Source organism: Myotis yumanensis, unplaced genomic scaffold (assembly GCF_028538775.1).
Source record: "Myotis yumanensis isolate MYYU_CA2020_CCGP unplaced genomic scaffold, mMyoYum1.0.hap1 SCAF_5, whole genome shotgun sequence".
Classification (NCBI taxonomy): Eukaryota; Metazoa; Chordata; class Mammalia; order Chiroptera; family Vespertilionidae; genus Myotis; species Myotis yumanensis.
In genome coordinates, this window is record NW_027223756.1 from 91,462,363 (window position 1) to 91,483,760 (window position 21,398).

Consider the following 21,398-nt stretch of genomic DNA (forward strand, 5'->3'; position numbering starts at 1 on the left):
GCCCGCCCAGGCCTCCGGCGCAATCCCGAGAGCGAGCCGGCCCGCGTGCTCATTGGCCACCGGTCGCTGTCCGTCGTGAGGCAGGACACGCCCTCTGTGGGGCGCGGATCCCTGGAGCCCCGCCCGGACCTCATTGGCCTGCGGCGCCGCCACTCGGCAAGACGCGTCTCAACCCGGAAGTGTGCGAGGCGAAATCTGCCTAGCAACCGGGGAAGCCGGGCTGCGAAGCGGGCAATTTCAGTGTGAGACAGAGCGGCGAGACCGAGCCGCGGCTCCGAGCGCAGCGCGGCGGCTCCTCCCGCCCGGGGTCAGCGCCCCGGCGCGCGCACGCGCACCCCTGCCGCCCGAGCGCGCCTCGCGTCGCCCGCGCAGTCGGTCGGTCCGCCGTCCGTCGTCCTGTCGCTGCCGCCACCGCGGACCCACCTGAGGGAGCTGCCGCTTTGGGACCCGAGCGGACTGGACCCGACTCCGCAGCTCGAGGCCGCCCGGGACCTAGCAGCCGCCTGTGGGGACGCCGAGCAACTTCGGTGAGTGAGGGGCCAGCGCCGCTGGTGGCGGGTCCCCGGCTTCCGGTGCCCCGGGCTTCTCTGGGGCTTCCGCTTCTGCGAGGGGACCGCCTCCAGTGTGCGGACCTTCTTGTCTGCGGGGACTCGCTTCTGTGAAGGAATCCCCCACTTCTGTGGGAGACCCCCCGCCTTTCCAAGGGATTCTCCTTCTCTGAGGGACCTCTCTTCTGTGAGGGACCCCATAGACTCCTTTTTCTGAGGGGAGCCCCCTTCTCTCATGGACTCTCCACTTTTCTGAGGGGCCTCGCCTCTCTGAGGGCAGCTCCCCACCTCTCTGGGACTACCTGTCTTCCTAAGGATCCTCTGCTTCCCTGAGGGATCCCGCTCCCCCCAGGAGACACTCCTGCTTCTAGGGATCCCTCCACTTCTATGGGGATCCCCACCTTTCTGAGACCACCCGACTTTTCCATGGATCCCCCAACCCCCAATGATTTTCTGAGGAGATCTCAGCTTCTCTGAGCTGTTGTCCCACTTTTCTTTTCTTTTTTTCTTTTAATATATTTGTATTGATTTCAGAGAAAGGGAGAGGGAGGGAGAGATAGAAACATAAATGACGAGAGAGAATCATTGATCGGCTGCCTCCTGCAAGTCCCACACTGGTGATCGAGTCAGTAACTGGGCATGTACCCTTACCAGGAATTGAACCCATGACCTCCTGGTTCATAGGTCGGCCACTGAGCCAGGCCCCTAGGCTGTTGTCCCACTTTTCTATGGTGTCTCCCACTTTTTGTAGGTCCCCTTTCCCTCTACTTTCCTGAGTTGCTTTTTTCTGTCCCCACTTGTTTGGGTGACCTCCTTCTTCTATCAAACATCCTTAAACTAATCTGAGTTGTTCCTGCGTCTGTCAGAATCCTTCTTGAAGGTGTTTTCTACTTTTCTGAGCTATCCCCACTTTTGATGGGAACCCTGCTTTTTTTTCTTATTTTTTTTATTGTATTAATTTTAGAGAGAGGAAAGAAAAGAGAGAGAGAAGAACATCGATTTTTTGTTCCATTTATTTATGCATTCATTGGTTGCTTCTTGTATGTGCCCTCACAGGAGATTGAACCCACAACCTTGGTATATCCTGATGTTGCTCTAACCAACTGAACCACACTGGCCAGGGCAGGATACTCTGCTTTTTGATGAGTGCCTCCATTTTCCCGAGAGGTCCTCCATTACTCTGAAATGCCCATACATCTGACTGGATGCTTAGTTTTCTGAAAAACAAAAAACTAACTTTTCAAAAATTATTTGCCATTTCTTTTGGGTTCCCTACTAATCTATGCATCTTATAATGTTTGAAGGGGCCCACTGGCTTCTCCAGAGGTTCCCCTCCCCCTAATATGATATGTCTTATTCCTATGGGCTCCACACATCTCTGAAGTGTGTCTCCACTTTTTTAAGATTCCTCTTTTCTGATGAGAGACATGGTAAATTTTTTCACTTCACTGAGGGGGTCCTATTGCATTCAGAAGGGTTCCCCTCCCACTTGCCTGAGGTTTCCCTCATGATTCTCTTTTTAAAAAAAGTTGTTTCTTTGTTTATTTATTTTAGATTTATTTTTCCCCCTCCTGATTCTTTAAGGGATAAACTGTCTCCTCATTTCTTCTTGGAACTTCAAGATCCCCTTATTTCTCTTTGTGGCACCCACTTCCCTCCATTCTGGAAGGAGAAATGTGCCTTCCCTTCACTCTTCTTTCTTGCCAGATTGGGTGGTCTTCTCTGAACTTTTACTTTAGGTTCCAGAGGCCAAAGAGATTTTGGCTGGAAGGGAAATTGGGAGACAGAGAGGCAAAAAACAAAACAAATAAAAACACACATCACTGTTTTCTTGTCCCTTAGGACCTGCTAAATTTGGGGGGAGCAAGCGATGTTTCCAGATGACCACCTTGGTTACTCTGTTTTTGAGCCATGGTGTCAGGCCAGTATAGAGGCAGGAGGGACAGGACTGGAACATTGTTTGTCCATTATCACACTGTCAAGTTGTGGGACTGATCCACTTCCTGTCCCATGCCTTAGTCCTCCCTCTGCGTAGGGAGTAGCAGGGAGAAAAAAAAAATGCTCCTTTATGTCTTTCAGCTGCATTTTTTCTCTTCCTAGACTCTCTGACTTACCCCTTGATCTCTAGAGGCTCCTCAGTTTGTGGGCCACTCTGATTTGAAAGGCAAGGCAAGAAGCAGGAAATGGGTCACCTTAGATCCAGGAAGGGTGGAATAGAGGCAAGGGACAGGGGTTTTGACTTAATTTCTCTAAGTTTTAGATGACTTCAGGTTGGCCAAAGGAAGTTTTTACGTGGCTATACAAATCTCATGTGTACTTTTTTTAATGGCCCACCCTAGATTCCAAGTTCACTCCAGTAGCTAATTTTATCTGCTTTGCCAAACTCAGCACTCTCTGGAGCCCAAGTAGATGAATGCTGGCATTGAGAGATGGTCCAAAGGACGGGAATGAACTCAGTTTGAAACCTGAGTAACTTGCAGTCACTTTGTGTCCATGCACAAGTTTCAGGCTAAAAAAGTGGAGAGACCGTTCCTGAAGTGGAGTTTTGAAATATAGGCTGAACTCCTGTTTGGTTTAGCATTTCAACGAGTTCTACACTCTGACTTTGCTATAACTGCAGTTCACTTTACAGTTTGACTTAAGGCTGTCCCTCTCCTCTTCGTTTCCATCTGGGTCTTGCTTAATTTGAGTTCTTTGTGAAGACTCCTGCGGAGGCTATAATTTGAGTTCTAAATCTGTCGATGGACCATGTGGACACAAGTTTCAACTCGAGCTATTTTCTTCTGTGGAGAAGTGTTTGGAGTTTCCTGGGCCCTCTGCTCCTGGAGTAGTCAAGTCCAGGCAAGAAGGTGCTACAGAGCTGGTTGCTCTTTTACTGCCTTTTCCTGGTCAGCTGTAGGTACTGCCCTGAAAGGCAGGGGAAAGATGGTGGGAAGCTCAGGGTTTAGGGTGTCCTGAGACAGGGCAGAGAAGTGCTGACACGTTTATTATTTTAAATGAAACCCATAGGACCAGCAATATAGGGTGTTAGGGAAGGGGGAGCTTTGAAGTCAGAAGGACCTGAATCAGATTCTGGGTCTGTCCTCCCTAGTAGTGTGGCTTTGGACAAGTTATGACACAAAATTGGCATGTTACTAAATATTTAAGGGGTCACATCTCTGTAAATGTGTGTGAAGATGCTTACAGATGGGAAGTGCTTCCTAGACGTATGAATGCTATGAATGAATGAATGAATGAATCTGAGATAATGAGTGGGGCATGGCCAGCACAGTGCCTCACTCATGGTTGCTGTGCAGTAGAGGTTGGTTGTTGTGCTCAGGAGATTAGGGTTTGTCCTACACTCCCAGGCCAGGAAGCACTTGACATTCTGCCAGGCTAAATATGCCCGAAGAGAAAGAAACTTGGTATGTCCCTTGCAAAACCCATTGCCCCTTCCCGCCCCTCCCCCCGGGTTTTGTAGAAATTTTATGTGTTCAGATAGCAGATGTGAGGCAGATTTGCTGTGTGGCAGACGTTTGTATTTGCCTTGACCTTGTCTTCTCCCTCTGTAAAATGGGGTAACTTATCTTTTTTTTTTTTTAATCCTCACCCAAGGATATTTTTCCACTGATTTGTAGAGAGAGTGGAAGAGAGAGGGAAAGACAGAGAGAAATATGGATGTGAGAGAAACACATTGATTGATTGCCTCCTGCACTTGCCCTGACCAGGGCCTGGGCCTGGAAGGAGCCTGCAGCCCAACCAAGGATCGGAATCAAACCCGGGACCCTTCAGTCCACGGGCTGATGTTCTATCCACTGAGCCAAACCAGCTAGGGCAGGGGTAATTTATGAGTTAAGGGGAAGTAGGAAGATGTATTACTGTAATTGGGCCATAGGCAAGATAGATTATAATGAACTTGAGGAATTGTGGGACAAAGATAGTAGGAGTACCATAAACCTAAAGGATCATATCCATATTTTGGGACTGCTTGAATGAGTGAAGTGCAGCAGTTACCTGGTGAGTGGTCTTTTAAACATTAGAACCTTGAAATAAGAACTGTTTTTTTAGGGTAATGGATCAGATTTGGGGACAAAAGACTGGGAAAGAGATGTATAAAAGCATTTGACACGACACAATAATAGTACATTGAGAGGGCCAGTGTGTGGCTTAGTGCCCATGAGGAGATCAGAATTCACCTTGAGCTCCCAGGATAGAGAGAGCTGTGGGGGTGGGGGTGAGGGCTGGGGTGGGCAGGACAGTTTTTTTTTGTCTGTTTTTTTAGAGGATTCTTTCTTAGCAATTAGTGAAAGCCCTAAAATCATGGCCATGAGTTGGGGCCCAGCCTTTTTCACTTCTTTTTTTTTTTTAAAATATATTTTATTGATATTTTACAGAGAGGAAGGGAGAGAGAGAGTTAGAAACATCGATGAGAGAGAAACATCGACCAGCTGCCTCCTGCACATCTCCCACTGGGGATGTGCCCGCAACACAGGTACATGCCCTTGACCGGAATCGAACCCGGGACCCCTCAGTCCACAGGCCGACGCTCTATCCACTGAGCCAAACCGGTTTCGGCCTTTTTCACTTCTTAGTGTGGGTTCAGATGGCACATACCCCAGAGAGTTAAAACCCAGGGGGAAATAATGGGTGAAAATCTGAGCTAGGTCCCCATTGGGCTTCTCCCAAATTTGAGGAAAAGGGGTGTTTCCTCCGCTTGAAATATCCCCATTCCTTCCCTTCATGTGTCTTTCTCACACACACACATAAAGTGACTTTATATTGAGTCCAAGAAATATCCACCAATCTTAAATTTCTCTTAATTTGTTAAAGGACAGTTATAACATTCTATTTGAAAGGAGCAAAGTTTATTATTATTAACATATACAAACTAAGGTAAACAACTTTAAAAGGGATCATTATCCCTTTTGAAATTATGCTATGCCTCTTGTGCCACAGACTTCACTCTGGTGGATGGTGGCGCCACCACCAAGTCTCTTTTATCTAACAGGAAGTTTTTTAAACTTTTTTTTAAAATTGAAAAATCCTTACAGCAATAAAAACCTTGGATAATTAGAAATGATATTGATCTAGGTACATTTATTAGATGTAATGTAATATGGTTACCCATTGGTGGGCGGCTCTAAAAGGCATGTGTGTCCCAACATTGCCCAGCTTCTAACTCTGGACAATAAACTGTTGATTTATATAACTGAAATAGCTAGGGAAGTCAGGGTTTCCTTCCTGTTGGAGACAGCACAGGGGGCATTAAATCCCGTGGGATCTTGATGATAAGAAAGAAGCTGAACTCTTGGAACTGGGAAATAACTAGTGTATCAAGTCGTTCCATCCAAATGAATGGATGGTGTTATTTTTGGTATTAAGCTTGGCTCTATCCTCTCTGCAGCCTGGCTGCCTTTGTTTAATACGAATTTATCCCTTCAAACTGACCTACAAGGGACGTTTGAACTCTCAAGTAAGGGCTATATTTACCACAGATTTTCCTATGTGGTCATAGGTAGGTTTTCCTTTTTTTTAAGTGCAACTTCAATTGGATTGAAATATAGAAAGTGTTAAGGCTGGCTGGTGTGGTTCAGTAGTTGAGTGTCGACCTATGAACCAGGAGGTCATGAGGGTTTGATTCCCGGTCAGGGCATATGCCCAGTTTTGGGCTCAATCCCCAGTGTGGGACCTATTCAGGAGGCAGCCAATCAAAGATTCTCTCTCATCATTGATGTTCCTATCTCTCTCTCCCTCTCCTTTCCTCTCTGAAATCAATAAAGAAATATTTTTTAAAAAAGAAAGTGTTAAATATTTTGGCTCATGTAATTTCTTATGCCAGCAAATAATTCAGCAATGTTTGTGTGTGTGCCTGCCATGAGCCATGCTGGACACCTGAGCAGGACAGATGCAGTAGGCTCTCAAGGAGTTTACATCCCAGTAGCAGACAAGTAAATGAATGAATGAAAGAATATCATAGAGCTTCTTTGGGAATATCCATGGATGTTGGAAGCTTGGGGTGGAGTTTCTTGGGTGTTTAAAAGTGAAACCTCACTACTCTTCGAATTTCCTCACCGGGCTCCTTGCTTCTGTTTCCTCCCTCTATAACAAGGCAGAAATTATGGCATTTTCCCAGTTGATTATTGGCTGTTGGCACTGGTTGATCCAGGATGATTGTGGCTGTAATTTTGGAGTAACTAGAGAGAGTCTGGGATGGTCCTGGTCAGGAGCACTTTCAGCTTTGCTTTTCTTGAAGTTGGTGGCAGCGTGTTTTGGAATCCTGTGGCATTTCTTCATGGCAGTGCATATTATGCAGAGATAAACAGCTCTAAAAGCCCTTCCTGCCTTGTTTGAAAACTTAAAAAAAATTCAGACAAGGGAAGTGCTTGGCTGTTATTTATGACATAGGAAAAGTGAGATTTCAAATAGATTGCTTTGTTATGTATTGGTAGGTTCATGGTGCATGGAGTTCCTTCTGTCCTAGGGTTCCCTCTTACACTGGGTTTGGGGAAGTGCTGTTTTGACTTTCCCGTGTTGTGACCAGATTTGATGTTAGTTCACATAGGTCAGTAATGTGACAGGTGCTTTTCTTAGGTAAGTGAGGGAGCCAGGAGGAGGGTGGATACTCATTTGGGGTGCAGGTTCCCCGGGAGAGAAGCAGGGTATTATAAGGAGTGTTTTTGGTTAGTCTGTTTTCTTCTTCTTACCTTCCACCAAGTACTGATTCTGGAGGTGAAGAGGAAGGCCCAGGCCGGAAGTGGGCGTGAACAAGTAATACAACTGTGCATGTGACTAGGCTCCCACCTCTGGGTTCTGCTGTCCTTGGAAAGTGGATGCTTGCTCCCTCCTCACTTCCTGTTCCCTAGCCCTCCAGTCTGAGTTCTTGGGCCCCAATTTGAGCATAGAAAATACCACTTTTTCCTTGGAAAGCTGATTTATCAGAGTTGGGAGCACTTGGCAGTTCTAGGGCTCAGCTAATGTACTCACAAACTCAGAACTCTGGCAGGGTGGCCAACAGGATGATTTCCTGTTGCATTATCACAGCGTTCCCTGCAGAAGCTTGCTTGTAGAGGGATGCTCTAGAGATGCGTATAGAACTTAAGGAAGCAGACAGTAGATAGGTACTTCTGCAAGAGTGTGCTCTCGAAGAATGGTTTACTGTTATTTGCCTTCGCTGCTTTGTAAAAGTACCACAGGAGGCCCTGTGTACAGTAGAAGCTTTAGAGTTAGAAAGCCTTCGGTCTGTATCCAGATTTCACCACTTGCTGGCTCTGTTACCTCAGGAAAGTGACCTAACTGCAAGTGGCCTAAACTCTTTGAGCCTCAGTCTCCTTATTTGTGGGGCATGGATGGTAAGCATGAAATCAGCAATCACATTATTATAGACGCCTTATAAATGGGTTGTTACAGAATCGTATCAAGGCTGACTTTCTCTCCAGGTTGGCACCCAAGTTTGGACAGCTATCTATGGCAGTTAATACTGCTTAAGATCAAACCAGTTCACATTGGGGTCACAGGCTGCTGTGTATGACCAAGGCCTGTGAACTACACGTTCCTGGGTTGGCTGATTTTTCTTATTGAGTTCCCTCAGTTTATTGTAGTCTTACACTGGGTGTACAGTTCTTGCCATAAGGACTTGCAGTGCCTCCTGAAGCATAACAAGGTAACTAGGCAAACGACTCAAACCTATATTCCATGTGGCTGCCGTATGTGCTAGCAAAAGCCTCACCTTTGCGGGTGATGGAAATATTCATTTAACTTGCTAAGGGTCAGACACCTGGCTGGACATAGGAGCTCATAGGGTGCTAGGAAAACACAGGCACATTGACTAGCAAGTTTAGTGAAGTGCAGTAGTATCAGGGAAGGAGGGGGCTATTTAGAGGGTCAGCAAAGGAAGGGGTGATGGAGAGAGCTACTTGTTAGTAAGTAGGTGACTTGACATTCTAAGGAGAGGAATAGCATGGGTACAGGCAAGTGCCTGGAAGTGAAAAATAGCCTGGTGCGTTCCCTTGACCTGTGGAAGTTATGCTCCTCTAAAAGTCAGAGTTTGATCTGGGTACCTTTAAATATATTTATTGATTTTAGAGAGAAGAAGGGAGAGAGAGAGAGAGAAATAGAAACATTGTTGAGAGAGAAACATCATCTATCGGCTGCTCCCCTGCATGCCCCTTACTGGGTATCGAGCCAGTAACCAGGGCATGTTCCCTAACTGGGGAATTGAACTGGTGACCTGGTGCATAGGACAACGCTCAACCAACTGAGCCACACTGGCCGGGCTGAACTGGGTACCTTTAATAAATAAAGCCCAATGTTACCTTCAAAGGTAGGAAGTCTTGCCTGGCTGGCGTGGCTCAGTGGTTGAGCATCGGAAACAGGAGGTTATGGTTCAATTCCCCAGTCAGGGCACATGCCTGGGTTGGCAAGAGGCAACCAATGGATGATTCTCTCTCATCGTTGATGTTTCTCTCTCTCCCCTCTCCCTTCCTCTCTGAAATCAATAAAAATATATTTTGAAAAAATGTAGAAGTCTTATAAAATGTGCCATAGTAGGATTTAAGATGAAACTCAAATTAAAATCATATCTAAATTGAGCTCTCAATAGGCATTTTTAAATCAGAAACCAATGATGGCTTAATGAAATCAGATCATCTAGACTTCTTTGTAATGGTATGCAGTCTACATAGAGTTTAATCTCTTAAGGAGCTTCAAGAGAACAGAATTGGGGGCTGCTTCTGAATTTTTTTCCTTTGAGAATTTTCATCATTTAAGATGGTCTAAAATTCTTAACATAGCACAAGTTTTATTTATTTTTTTAACTTACATGGCATTTCAAGGTTTTAGCTTATATGTATATTTATAGAGCTTCAAGCTTTATATTTTACTTCTCAGAGTATCCCTATTAAAGGTTGACTTTTGCCCTGAATTTGAAATAGATCTTACTCTTCCCAAACCATGAGTTGGTAAAATGTAGGCCTGACTAGGTCAGCATGCAAAGAGGGCCGGGTGTTTGTTATCAAGCTGTGAAGGAGAAAACTAAGTAGACCCACCACCTGTATTTTTCTATTGTGAAATGCTGGGCACCAGGGAAGGAGGGAGAGTACCCATCCTATTAGGAAAACCTTTGGGAGGAATGTTTTCCCTCCTTCTTATGTTAAGTTGGAAGATCAGCCATTTAACAACTAGGGAGTAGGGGGCGTGATGTGGATATCAAGTTTTTAAAACATGTTTTTCTTCATGTCTAAATCAAAGATGTTTATTAGCAGACTGATGATGTGACTAACACTCTTTCTTTGCCCAGCAGGTTTGAATAGGTTGATCTCTAGACTTAAAACTGTCATATAGCCTTTCTTTTTCTGGTAGTTTTCTGATTGTTTTTCCTTTTTAATTCTTGAATTCATAGAAAACATGGTTTACTTAGTAACCTCAAAGACTTAGGCATTTTTTTGGTAAGCTATGTATAGACAAAAAAGAGATATTCCTTGCCAACTGGTGACACATGCAGATGAAGACAGAGTGGAAGATACACTTATGTTCATGATGATACTTCTGAGCTGTTTGTATTTAACTCTTTAGGAAACCATTTGTGCTCAGAACTCTGTAAAAGTGGGACATCAGGGCCACACAGAGACTAACTGCAGAAGGAGCCTGAACCCCACATTGCACAGACACAAAGTGGTTCAGAATTGTGGTTAGAAATGACACTCAGAACAAAGCACACACATGTTGACAAAGTGGCCCATATCTAGAAAGCTGTCTTTCAGATAACTTTTCAGCATACATGACAGGAATGAGGCAAATGGTATTAATCTGTTTCCCATAAATTCCTCATCTAGTGTAAGAATGTTGTGACTTAAAAAATGACATTTGTTGCCTGGCCACTGTGGCTCAGTGATTGAGCATCAACCTATGAACCAGGTTGGATTCTCGGTCAGGGCACATGCCCCGGTTGTGGGCTTGATCCCCAGTAGGGGGTGTGCAGGAGGCAGCCGATTGATAATTCTTTATCATTGATGTTTCTGTCTCTCCCTCTCCCATTCCCTCTGAAATCAATAAATATTATATTTAAAAATAAATAAATAAAAACATTTTTTGTAGTAGCTGTAATCTGTCAAGAGTATTGTATTTTTCATGAAGCATCAAAGTACTGAGAAAATCAAATCACACAAACATGAATCTTTTCCTTTTCTTTCCAACCAATTGCTTTGTAATATCACCATGTAAGCATGAATTTGGGGTGAAATAAGAAACTTAAAAACAATTCTTTCTTAGAGATTGTGGTTATCTTGTCCTGAAACTCAGTGAAAACAGTTTCAGACTTTAGAGTACTAAATATGCAAAGTATGGAAAGTGGTTAGTGCTCTTGTTCATAAGGGTACTTAAAAAAACAACTCAGTACACTTTTGAATGTATACACTTTATTCTTTAGAGAGCTTCTCAGAAAACAAGTAGGTCTGCTTAGCTTGTGAATTTAAGCAAGTAGTAAAGAGTTCATTCTGTTTTAAGAGAGAATGGCATCTAGAAAGTTTAAAATATAATGAGTCTATCTCTTTTCAGCTCTTTCTGCCCCAAAGCCCCTCCACTTCAGGTGTAGTCAGCTCTGGCCTTTGCCTTTGCTTCTGTCGTTCTGGATGCCTTGGATGCTCATCTGTTAAAGCTGGCTCAAATGTCATATCCACAAAGATTTGCTGGACCCTTCCCGAGGCAGAGGAACAACCTTTTCCTCAATCTTTTCCTATGAATGTCTTTTCTGCATTGAAATCATTCTGTGTCCTTATGTGCCATCAGCCTGTGAACTTCTGGAGCTGGTGCCAGTAGGCTCCTCATCCTGCTAAAATTGGGATGAGTAGTCTCTTAGACAGTTCTTGTCTATTAGAGTTTATCATATAAGACATCTTAAATTTTGTCCCTCAGAAATTTTTAAAAAAATATATTTTATTGCCAGAACCGGTTTGGCTCAGTGGATAGAGCGTCGGCCTGCGGACTGAAGGGTCCCGGGTTCGATTCCGGTCAGGGGCATGTACTTGGGTTTCGGGCACATCCCCAGTGGGGGGTGTGCAGGAGGCGGCTGATAGATGTTTCTCTCTCATCGATGTTTCTGGCTCTCTGTCTCTCTCCCTTCCTCTCTGTGGAGAATCAATAAAATATATTTGAAAAAAAAATTTTTAAAAATATATTTTATTGATTTTTTACAGAGAGGAAGGGAGAGAGATAGAGAGTTAGAAACATCGATCAGCCGCCTCCTGCACATTCCCTACTGGGGATGTGCCCGCAACTCAGGTACATGCCCTTGACCGGAATCAAACCTGGGACCTTTCAGTCCGCAGGCCAACACTCTATCTACTGAGCCAAACCGGTTTCGGCAGTCCCTCAGAAATTTTAAAGAAATTTCCTTATTAGAAACAAAAAAGTACAGTACCTTAAACATTCAGTAGGTGATGTTACTCCTTTTCAGTCAGTTTCACACCATGTGAAGCCTTTGATCAATTTCTGTTATAAAAGAGGACAGGAACTTGGATTTTGGCCCAAATTTCTTTTCTTTAGTCACTCTGTTGTGCAAAAATAGGCTCAGATGGTGCTTAGAAATTTATCTAATAAGTACATTAGAAAGATAATTAGAATATTTTTGTAGTGGCTAGGGTGGAAGAAGGAGGCTTAGCTATTATTAGCAAGGATCTGGCCTATGAAGGATATGAAATTTAAAGTGAATTTGGAAGAAAATTTTGTTTAACTATGTTTTTTTGTTTTGTTTGTTTTTTAAATTTTTATTGATTTCAGAGCGGAAGGGAGAGGGAAGAGAGATAGAAACATCAATGATGAGAGAGAATCATTGATTGGCTGCCTCCTGCATGCTCCACATTGGGGACGGAGCCCGAAACCTGGGCATGTGCTCTGACCAGGAATTGAATCGTGACATCCTGACTCATAGGTTGACGCTCAACCACTGAGCCACACCAGCCAGGCAATAGCAAGTTTTGAAAAAATATATTTTTTTTTATTGATTTCAGAGAGGGAGGAAGAGGGGGAGAGAGATAGAAACATCAGTAATGAGAGAGAATCATTGATTGGCTGCTTCCCATATGCCCCCACTGGGAGCTGAGCCCATAACAACCTGGGCATGTGCCCCAACCAGGAATTGAACCATGACATCCTGGTTCGTAGGTCGATATTTGATTACTAAGCCACAGCAGCCGAGCTAACAAGTGTTTTTAAAATATTATATTAACTGGTATCTGTATTGACTATCTTATTCTTAGGATAGAGGAAAAACTTCAAGAAAAATATGGTTCTAACCATAGTTGTCTGTTAGAGTTTCTTCAGCTTTACAATGGCATCTGAAGGTGATTGCATCATATTTCATAATTACCCAGCTGAACTATTTGCTGTTTAGTCCAGTAGTAGATAGACACAGAGGCAGCCTTTAGTCCATGGGTGAGGAACATCCAGACTGAGGGCCATATAAGACCTGCAAAATCATTTGGTCTGGCCCTGCCAAGGTATTACGGGTGAGTTAATTAAATGTTTGATCAAATATAGCAGGCTAATTTTTTAAAATATATTTTATTGATTTTTTACAGAGAGGAAGGGAGAGAGATAGAGAGTCAGAAACATCGATGAGAGAGAAACATCGATTAGCTGCCTCCTGCACACCCCCTACTGGGGATGTGCCCGCAACCCAGGACATGCCCTTGACTGGAATTGAACCTGGGACCTTTCAGTCCGCAGGCTGACGCTCTATCCACTGAGCCAAACCAGTTTCGGCAGCAGGCTAATTTTTAAGTTGATAATTTTGTATGGCCCTTGAATGATGTTTTAAATATCCAAATGGCCCTTGGCAGAAAAAAGATTCCCCACTGCTGCTTTACTACAAGCAGCCTCAGCATTCACCAGCTTGAACATCAAGGACCCCAAACAGGTCTGGATTCACTGTTGCCTTTTCCATTTATATACCTGGTTCTCTCTTCCTATCTCAAAAATAAACCTTGTAATGGTGTCACCCCACCCCCACTCCTGCTTTCCCTGCTGGAGAAGTTGACACGCCCTCTGGAGCAGCCCACCTGTCACCAGTGCACACCTCAGTCCACAGGGGTGTGTCATTAATATGTTGCAGCTGATGCCTCCCTCTTAAAACGGTGATTGTCGCCTTGGTGACTCACACAGAGCTTGCCAGCTCAGGCTCTGGAATCCCTACATCTATCTCAAGTCTCAGGTCTCCCACCTTACCACACTTTGCTGTTTGTAGTTAATTAAGTTAGCATTAATCAAGACCCAGGTGAGGAACAGTAAGGTAATATTTTGCTTGTATTGCTTTAATATACATAATCTGATTAATTTTCATAAAACATTTCTCAAAATATACAGATACTGAATTACAGTGAAAATTCTGGATATTTGCTTTAACCTATCCTTGCACATGGGATCAGGGAGCTTTCTGCATTCCTATACCAAGTCACCCGTTTGAGAATAAGACAGTTAGGTTTTTGAATTTGAATTGCTTTGTAGCAAAGCAAGTTGCTGACAAAACTGGTCCAGGGTATGCCTTTGGGGGTCAACACTTTGTATTTTGTATCATTTTTTCAGATTTGAAGAATGCTTCTCTTTTCTCCCAGGGGAGGTTGTGTCAGATATTGTATTAAGCAGTTGGAAGGTTTTGGGGTTGGGGTGGTGGGATCAACAGAAAAAAGTTGCCAATTATGGCCCTGGATGGGTAGGTCAGTTGGTCATCCCATATGCCAAGGTTGTGGGCTTATTCCCTGGTCAGGGCACATACAAGAATCAACCAATGTGGGGGGAGGAGTGGGGAGAATCAACCAATAAATGCATGAATAAGTGGAACAACTAACAGATGTTCTCTCTCTTCTTTCTTCTCTCTAAAATCAATAAAAAAATAGTTGCCAATTACTTAACACAAAATTAAGATGGACTGTTTTGAACTTGATGGGGAGAAGCACATAGTAGAAAAACAATTTTATTTCTAAAACTTGTTCTACATTAAGTGTTTTTCAAGTTTGAGGTCAAGAGCAATTATGGGTTAGAATTATATTGATTCTCTTTTAAAAAATGAAATAGAATAGAAAATATCAGAGTACACCCTGATCCATGTAGTTCAGTTGGTTGATCATCCTGCCATGCATGGGAAGGTCTCCCATTAGATTCCCAGTCAGGGAAGCCTACATGAGGCAACGATCTATATCTCTCTCTTTCTCTCTCTCTCTCTCTCTCCCTCTTCCTTTTTAAAGATCAATTTTAAAAATGACATAAACATATATTTTAAAAAATGTCAGAGTATATTGCAAGTGGTAAAGGTTTAGTTGGTGAAACTTGTTTTAATTGTATGAATGTTAGGATGTATTACAAAAAAAAACATTATTCAGGAGTCTAGATGTCTCATCATAAACTATTTGTTTTAACGTGGGAAAAAAACATGAAAAGGGCCTGGCTTTTTTGGCAGTTCTTTAGAACCTGATCTTGACATTGAGAGGCTTCTTGTAATATTTTATTTTCCCTATTGAAATTATGTTCTGCTTTATGTAGTTTAATATCTCCAAAGGCCCTGCTCTTTCAGGTTCACCTGTGTTTCACGTGTTTCCTTCATGTCACTGAGAGGGAAGGGTGCAGATTTGCTTTCTTGGGGGGGCGGGGGTAACCTTCTCCCAAAGGCACTGGGGCATATTGAGAGGTAACCGGAGAAGGGAGCGCAGCCATCCCAAGTGTCTAGAAGTGGATGGGTCTGGAGCTTACTTGTACAACTCAATTCACTGCGATGGAAAGTGATGCTTTAGTCGATCCCCTAGAGCAGCGGTTCTCAACCTGTGGGTCGCGACCCCTTTGGGGGTTAAACAACCCTTTCACAGGGGTCGCCTAAGACCATCCGAAAACACATATTGAATATATAATTACATATTGTTTTTGTGATTAATCACTATGCTTTAATTATGTTCAGTTTGTAACAATGAAAATACATCCTGCATATCAGATATTTACATTACGATTCATAACAGTAGCAAAATTACAGTTATGAAGTAGCAACGAAAATAATTTTACAGTTGGGGGTCACCACAACATGAGGAACTGTATTAAAGGGTCGCGGCATTAGGAAGGTTGAGAACCACTGCCCTAGAGGGTAGCTTCTTTGTGACGACTCCGCAGGAGAGGCATTCTGAACTCGGTTTTCAGAAGTAGCAGAGTTGCTGGAGGTCGCGCAGCTCAGCTGGAGTGAGGTCAGCCGTGAGCGCGTCGCGAGCGCGTCGTGAGTCAGCCCTGGGCGCGGCCGGCTGGCTCTGCGGTGGGTGAACTAGCCGCAACCCCTCGGTCCTGCACTGGGAGTCTGCCGGGGCCCGCGTGGGAAACCCAACCCCTGAGCGCGGTCCAGAGGTCGGTGCTTCCGGGGGTGGGGCCAGCATTACCCCGCCTCCCGACCACGCCCTTTACCCAGACCCCGCCCCTGGTCGCTTAGCCCCGCCCAGCCGGGCGCGGGCGGGCGGCGTCGCCTTTAAGAGCTCCCCGGTGTTTTGGGGGCCGCGGGCCGGGCGCGCTGACCTGGTGCGCATGTCCCGGGCGGTGACGCCGGCGCCGGGCTCCATGTGTGCGGCCGAGGGGCGCATTATCTGGCCGGCGGCGCGGGCGGTCGGACCGGCGGAGCGTGCGCCGCGGGCCAGGGCAGCTCTACAGGCGGAACGAGAGCGCGTGGCCCGGCGCCCCCGGTCCCTCGCCCGCCCAGCCCCGCGGGCGCCCCCGCCTCTCGGCCCCACGGTCCCGCGAACCTGCGCGCTGCCCTAGGGCCGGGCCGGCCCGCGGCCCGGTAAGTTCAGAACCAAACTTGCTGGGGACCGGGGGTTGGGGGCCGGGACCAGGGGCGCCCAGGGGAGTCTGGAGCGGTGGGGACCGCGCGCAGCAGACAGGATCTGGGGGTCGTGAGAGACCCCCGCGTGAGCGTGAAAAAGTGAGGGCGAGTGAGTTCTACTTGTATTCCGGGAGCGTCTTTCTCGTGCTGCCCTGGAAAGTTCCGCGCCCTGTCGCCGCTCGGGCACGTGGGGGCCGGGCGGGGGTCTGGGCAAATCGTGGTGTTGCCCCTGTGCCTCTTGCGTTTTCACCGGAGCCAGGGAGAGGCCGGGCCGCGAGGCGCTGCTTCTGAGCTGCTCGGACTGGCGGGTTGGTTGGGGAGGCAGGCGGGAGGCACGTGGGGGCGAGGGGCGGGGGACGGGCGGGCCTTGGGGGTCCCAGGCTGGCTGGGCCCGACCGCGGCGCTGGACCCCGTGGCGGCGACGGCGGCGGATCCCGTGTCAGAATAAGAGTCCCCGCGCGCCCACGCCTGCAGGGCTGGCCCTCAACCCTCCCCCCCTCCGCTCTCGCCCTTCCTGCCTGACCCCCGGGAGTTGCAGGATCCTTCCCCCTCTCTGCTTCAGCCTTTCACCGGGCCCTACTCTTTAAATTTGCCTCACCATAGGCAGTGGTGGTATTGAGTCCTTTTTCCCCCACCTGGAATGGGTCTGCATCAGTGACTAGACAGCAGCAGCTGTCCTTTTAAAGGGATTATTGCCAAGAATCGGAATTGATCACTTCAACAAGGAAGGGCTTATGGGCAGGGCCTCAGCCTAGAGCGTAACTTGATGTGTGAGCACACAGGGACCCAGAAATGAATGGGAACCCCTCCTTAGATAACTGAACGACAACCCTCGAGTGCATGTTTCTGCTCTATCCTGGTAATTTTTCAGGGATTGCTTGATTTTGTGTATCTGACCCAAGGTCTTTAGGTGTGTAGTTCATCCTTATCTTAAAAGCTTTGGATTCTTTAGATCAAAGTCCTGGTGAGTCACTTGAGCCTTTTTCTCTGTTCCTCAACCTTTTAGTTCTTTAAGTTTTCTTGGAGTTCACAGTGCTTATTAAGTCTCTTTCTGTATGTCTGTTTCCCACAGTGACACCTTCTGGCTGTGGCAGCACAGAGAACCTGACCGATGGACAGACTTCTGTGCTTTTGCTTCAGTCTTGCTGATATTCTTTTTCTTCTTTCTTGTGGTAGCGGTTATAAATTTTCTTTTAAGTTAGATTATGTGAAATAATGTTTGCTGGCACCTGATCAGTATTAGTGTGATTCATATGGTAAGATCAGTAGCTTGTTAGACCTGACAGCAAGCTATGGGGGAGCGCTAATAGATAACACTAGCCCCCAGATTTGAGTGCCTACTGTATGCCGAGGTCAGTGTACAGACATATTCAGTACCTGTAACAATCTGATGAGGAGGGGGTAGTATAGTCCTCTCTTTACAGATGAGGAAACTGAAGCTCCCTTGAGTGGTGGAAAGGCAGAGCTGGGCTCGAACTTGCTGTGTGGGGCGCCAGAACCCAGGAATGTTTTATTTGCAAATCCAGTGTGTGAGCATTTCCTGAGAGCTTCTAAAACACAAGTTCATTTACTTGTCCAGGCTCCAGTGCGCCCCTACTTGGAGATATGGGATGACTTGTTACACCATTTTAGTCATGCTTTGTCCTCAGAGTTACCACCTGGTCTTTAAGGAGCTAAACGGAAGAGCCACCTCTTTGCATTCGCTTCCTCAGCTTCCAGCTCAGGAAAGGTGGCTCTTTTCTAAAGGAAGCAGTTTAGAATGAGAATTTTGAGAGTGATTTGCTAGACTCTCATCTCACTTACTCCCTCCCAGTCCTTTATCTTTCATCCTTTATTTTCCCCCCAAGATTCTGAAGCTAGTTTTTATAGAGGACTGTCTCTCATCTTGGTTGTTGTATAGAGAATGGATGTTTCTTTATTACTGATTTGGATGCATTATTATTCCCACTCAGATGACATCATTTTTTTAAATGTCAAGTCATCTCTATTAATGCAGTATCAGTTGGGAGATCCTACATTCTTATATTTTGATAGTGAGGAAAGAAATACTACTACTCTTGGTAGAAATCTGTAAGGATTTGTACCAAAAAGTCAACAACAAAATCTCTTGATTAGGGTTAGTTTTTTAAAAAAATTTTTGGTATTTTTTATAATTTTTTTTTTTTTTTAGAATAAAATAAGGAACATCTAAAAAGAAAAAATAAGGAACATCTTTTGAGTAATAAAACAATTTTCAGCCCTAGCTGGTTTGGCTCAGTGGATAGAGTGTCGGCCTTTGGACTGAAGGGTCCCAGGTTCGATTCCAGCCAAGGGCATGTGCCTGGGTTGCAGGCTCGATCCCCAGTGGGGGGCGTGCAGGAGGCAGCCGATCAATGATTCTCTCTCATCATTGATGTTTCTGTCTCTCCCTCTTCCTTCCTCTCTGAAATCAATAAAGAAATATATTAAAAAAAAAAACACACACAACAATTTTCAACTCTTCAGTAGCTCCTCTCATTTGTTTTGCATCATTTTCTGAATTTCTGGCATTTCAAGTAGTGATTTCTGGGTTGACTTATTCAATAAATATTGGAGTATGTACTCTGCTCCAGCACTGTGCTAAGAATCCTTGCTTAGTGGAGTTTATGGTGAGATAAGTGGGAGAGGAATCATAATTAATCTCATGAATGTGGGGAAACTTACAAGGGCCAAGGAGAAGACTCCATGATCTGGTGAACAAGACTCGAAGGGTCCTTTCTTCAACTGGGATCAGGACAAGGAGCTAATAAGTAGGTGAAGAGAAAAAGGGGGAGCATTTCTGTCAGGGGGACTGAAGGAAGATTGTGTGATTGAAGCAGAGAAAAAGAGTTTGACACACACACACACACACACACACACGTGAGGGATATGGGATGGGCAGCCTTGGGGCTGAGTGGGTCTGGGATTTACCTTGAGACTAGTGAAACCTCATTGAAGAGGATAAGGAGGGACCGAAGGGCCATGTGGTACGGTGAGTCTCACAACCAGGACCTCATTGGGCCTTAAACAGCAGACAACTGAAGGATGCTCCTGAATGACATGAGTGGGAAGGTAACAAAACCATTATGAAAGTTGGCATTTTTCTTGGGAGAAAATTTAGAATGACTTGCAGGGTCTTGAATATATTAATTCTCAACAGAAACAAAAATGTAAATGACCTTGCCACTGAATTAAGTTAAGGATTTTCTTTGTGCTAACCTCTAAAAGAGGCAACTCAAGTGCTTTTCTGGAGAAATGCCTGCTTGGACTTCAGGTGTTTCTGTGTCATCAATTGAAATGGCCAAGGCTATTTTCCATAGATGGTTTTCTCCCTGGTAATTGAGTTAATTTATGCTCGTTGTAGAAAACTAGGAAGATTATAAAACAGGCAAGTTGTCCTGGGTAATAGAGCATCTCTGGGATTTCCTTGTTATGTCGGGTCGGGAAGTGCAGCAGAACCAGAAGAACGAGTTGGTAGTGTTATAGTTTGAGGCTTACAGAATTGTGCTGCCTGCTAATGTGGTTGATTGTTAGAATGGATGCTCTTGAGTTATCTGAACTCTTTTTAGGAGGTTAGACCATCTGGTCTTAGATTGTTATTCTTTGAGGTGTAATGGTACTTATTTTTATTTTATTTATTTATTTAAAAATACATTTTTATTGATTTCAGAGAGGAAGGGAGAGGGTGTGAGAGAGATAGAAACATCAGTGATGAGACAGAATCATTGATTGGCTGCCTTCTGTACACTTCCCACTGGGGATTGAGCCCACAAACCGGGCATGTGCCCTTGACCTGAATTGAACCGGGGACCCTTCAGTTCACAGGCCGATGCTCTATCTACTGAACCAAACCAGCTAGGGCTTTATTTTATTTTATTTTTTGTTAATCCTTACCTGAGGATATTTTTTCTATTGATTTTCAGAGAGAGTGGAGGAAAAAAGGAAGGGGGGGAGAGAAGTGAGAGAGAAACATCAATGTGAGAGAGACATATCGAATCTCTAGCTTCTTAACATGCTTCCTAACAACACATACCTCGGTTGCAAGTTCAATACGTGGCCCTGGTTTGACCAGGAATCCAACTAGCAACACTTTGATGCACAGGCCAGTTCTCTAACCACTGAGTCACGCTGGCCAGGGCTAATGAAATTTATTTGTGCTAACTGTGCAAAGCTACATCTCTGACTTGAATTAGGAAGGCAGAGTGTTGAGAAGCTAGAAATTTAAAAAGACAGAGGACCTGAAGTGGTGGCAGTGAGGTGAAAGTAGTAAGTGTTCTTGGAAATAAAAGTTACCAGATGGGGACATAACCCTGCACACACGTGGGTTCTGACAAATGTGATTCAGTGGTTTTTTCTTTGTGTGTTTTTTTAAGTATACTAGAGGCCCAGTGCACAAAATACGTGCATGGGTGTGGTCCCTAGGCCTGGCCAGCTATTGAAGCGCGAGCGTCTGGTGTGGAAGGGCAGCACTTGGGCCCCCGCGTGTCCCCCTCTGCCTGAGTCACGGAGCACATGTCCTCACGCGGAGATGTGGTGAGCGTGGCTGGACACCGTGGGCCTCTGGGCCGCTCAGTGGTGCTGCATGGAAGCCAGGCGGGCAACATGCTCTCTCCTGGCTGGCTTCACACACCGACCAGCTCCTGCGACCAGCTCCTGTGTGAACCCAAACCCATGGGAAGCCTGACCCTCTGTGGTCCTGGTGGCTGTGGCCTGGCTCGCCCGGAAGAGGCTGCATAGATGTGGGGTGGGCTCTTGTGGACGCCTGGCACCTGAGCGTGGGGGCCCCCCCCGGCGAGCCCTGCCCTCCCAGGTGGAGGGTAGCAAGGGGAGTGAGAGTGAGCTCAGCAGACATCCTGCATTCTCACTGCACCTTTGTCCCTGTCACCCCGCCCCCAGGTAGCTGGTGAGGTCGCAGCGCGTCGCCCACTCCCACCATGTTCCGCGCCGCCCCCTGGTGGTCAGCGTACGTCATAGCGAGCGGTCAAACTCCCCCCAGAGGGGACAATTTGCATATTAGGCTTTATTATATAGGATAC

The 21,398-nt window shown here is 45.6% G+C and overlaps 1 protein-coding gene across 7 annotated transcripts in view; it reads left to right on the forward strand.

The window, feature by feature from the left end:
• The first annotated feature begins 226 nt into the window (after positions 1-226).
• Positions 227-21,398, forward strand: part of GATAD2A (GATA zinc finger domain containing 2A) — a 109,537-nt gene continuing 88,365 nt past the window's right edge. For 5 of the 7 annotated variants that reach the window (XM_070416519.1, XM_070416524.1, XM_070416521.1 and 2 more), the window contains exon 1: positions 15,873-16,323. The gene's annotated coding sequence lies outside the window, so the exon portion shown is untranslated. Of the gene's footprint in view, positions 528-15,872; positions 16,324-21,398 lie in introns of those variants that run through there. The other 2 variants (XM_070416520.1, XM_070416527.1) reach the window with 2 other exon arrangements.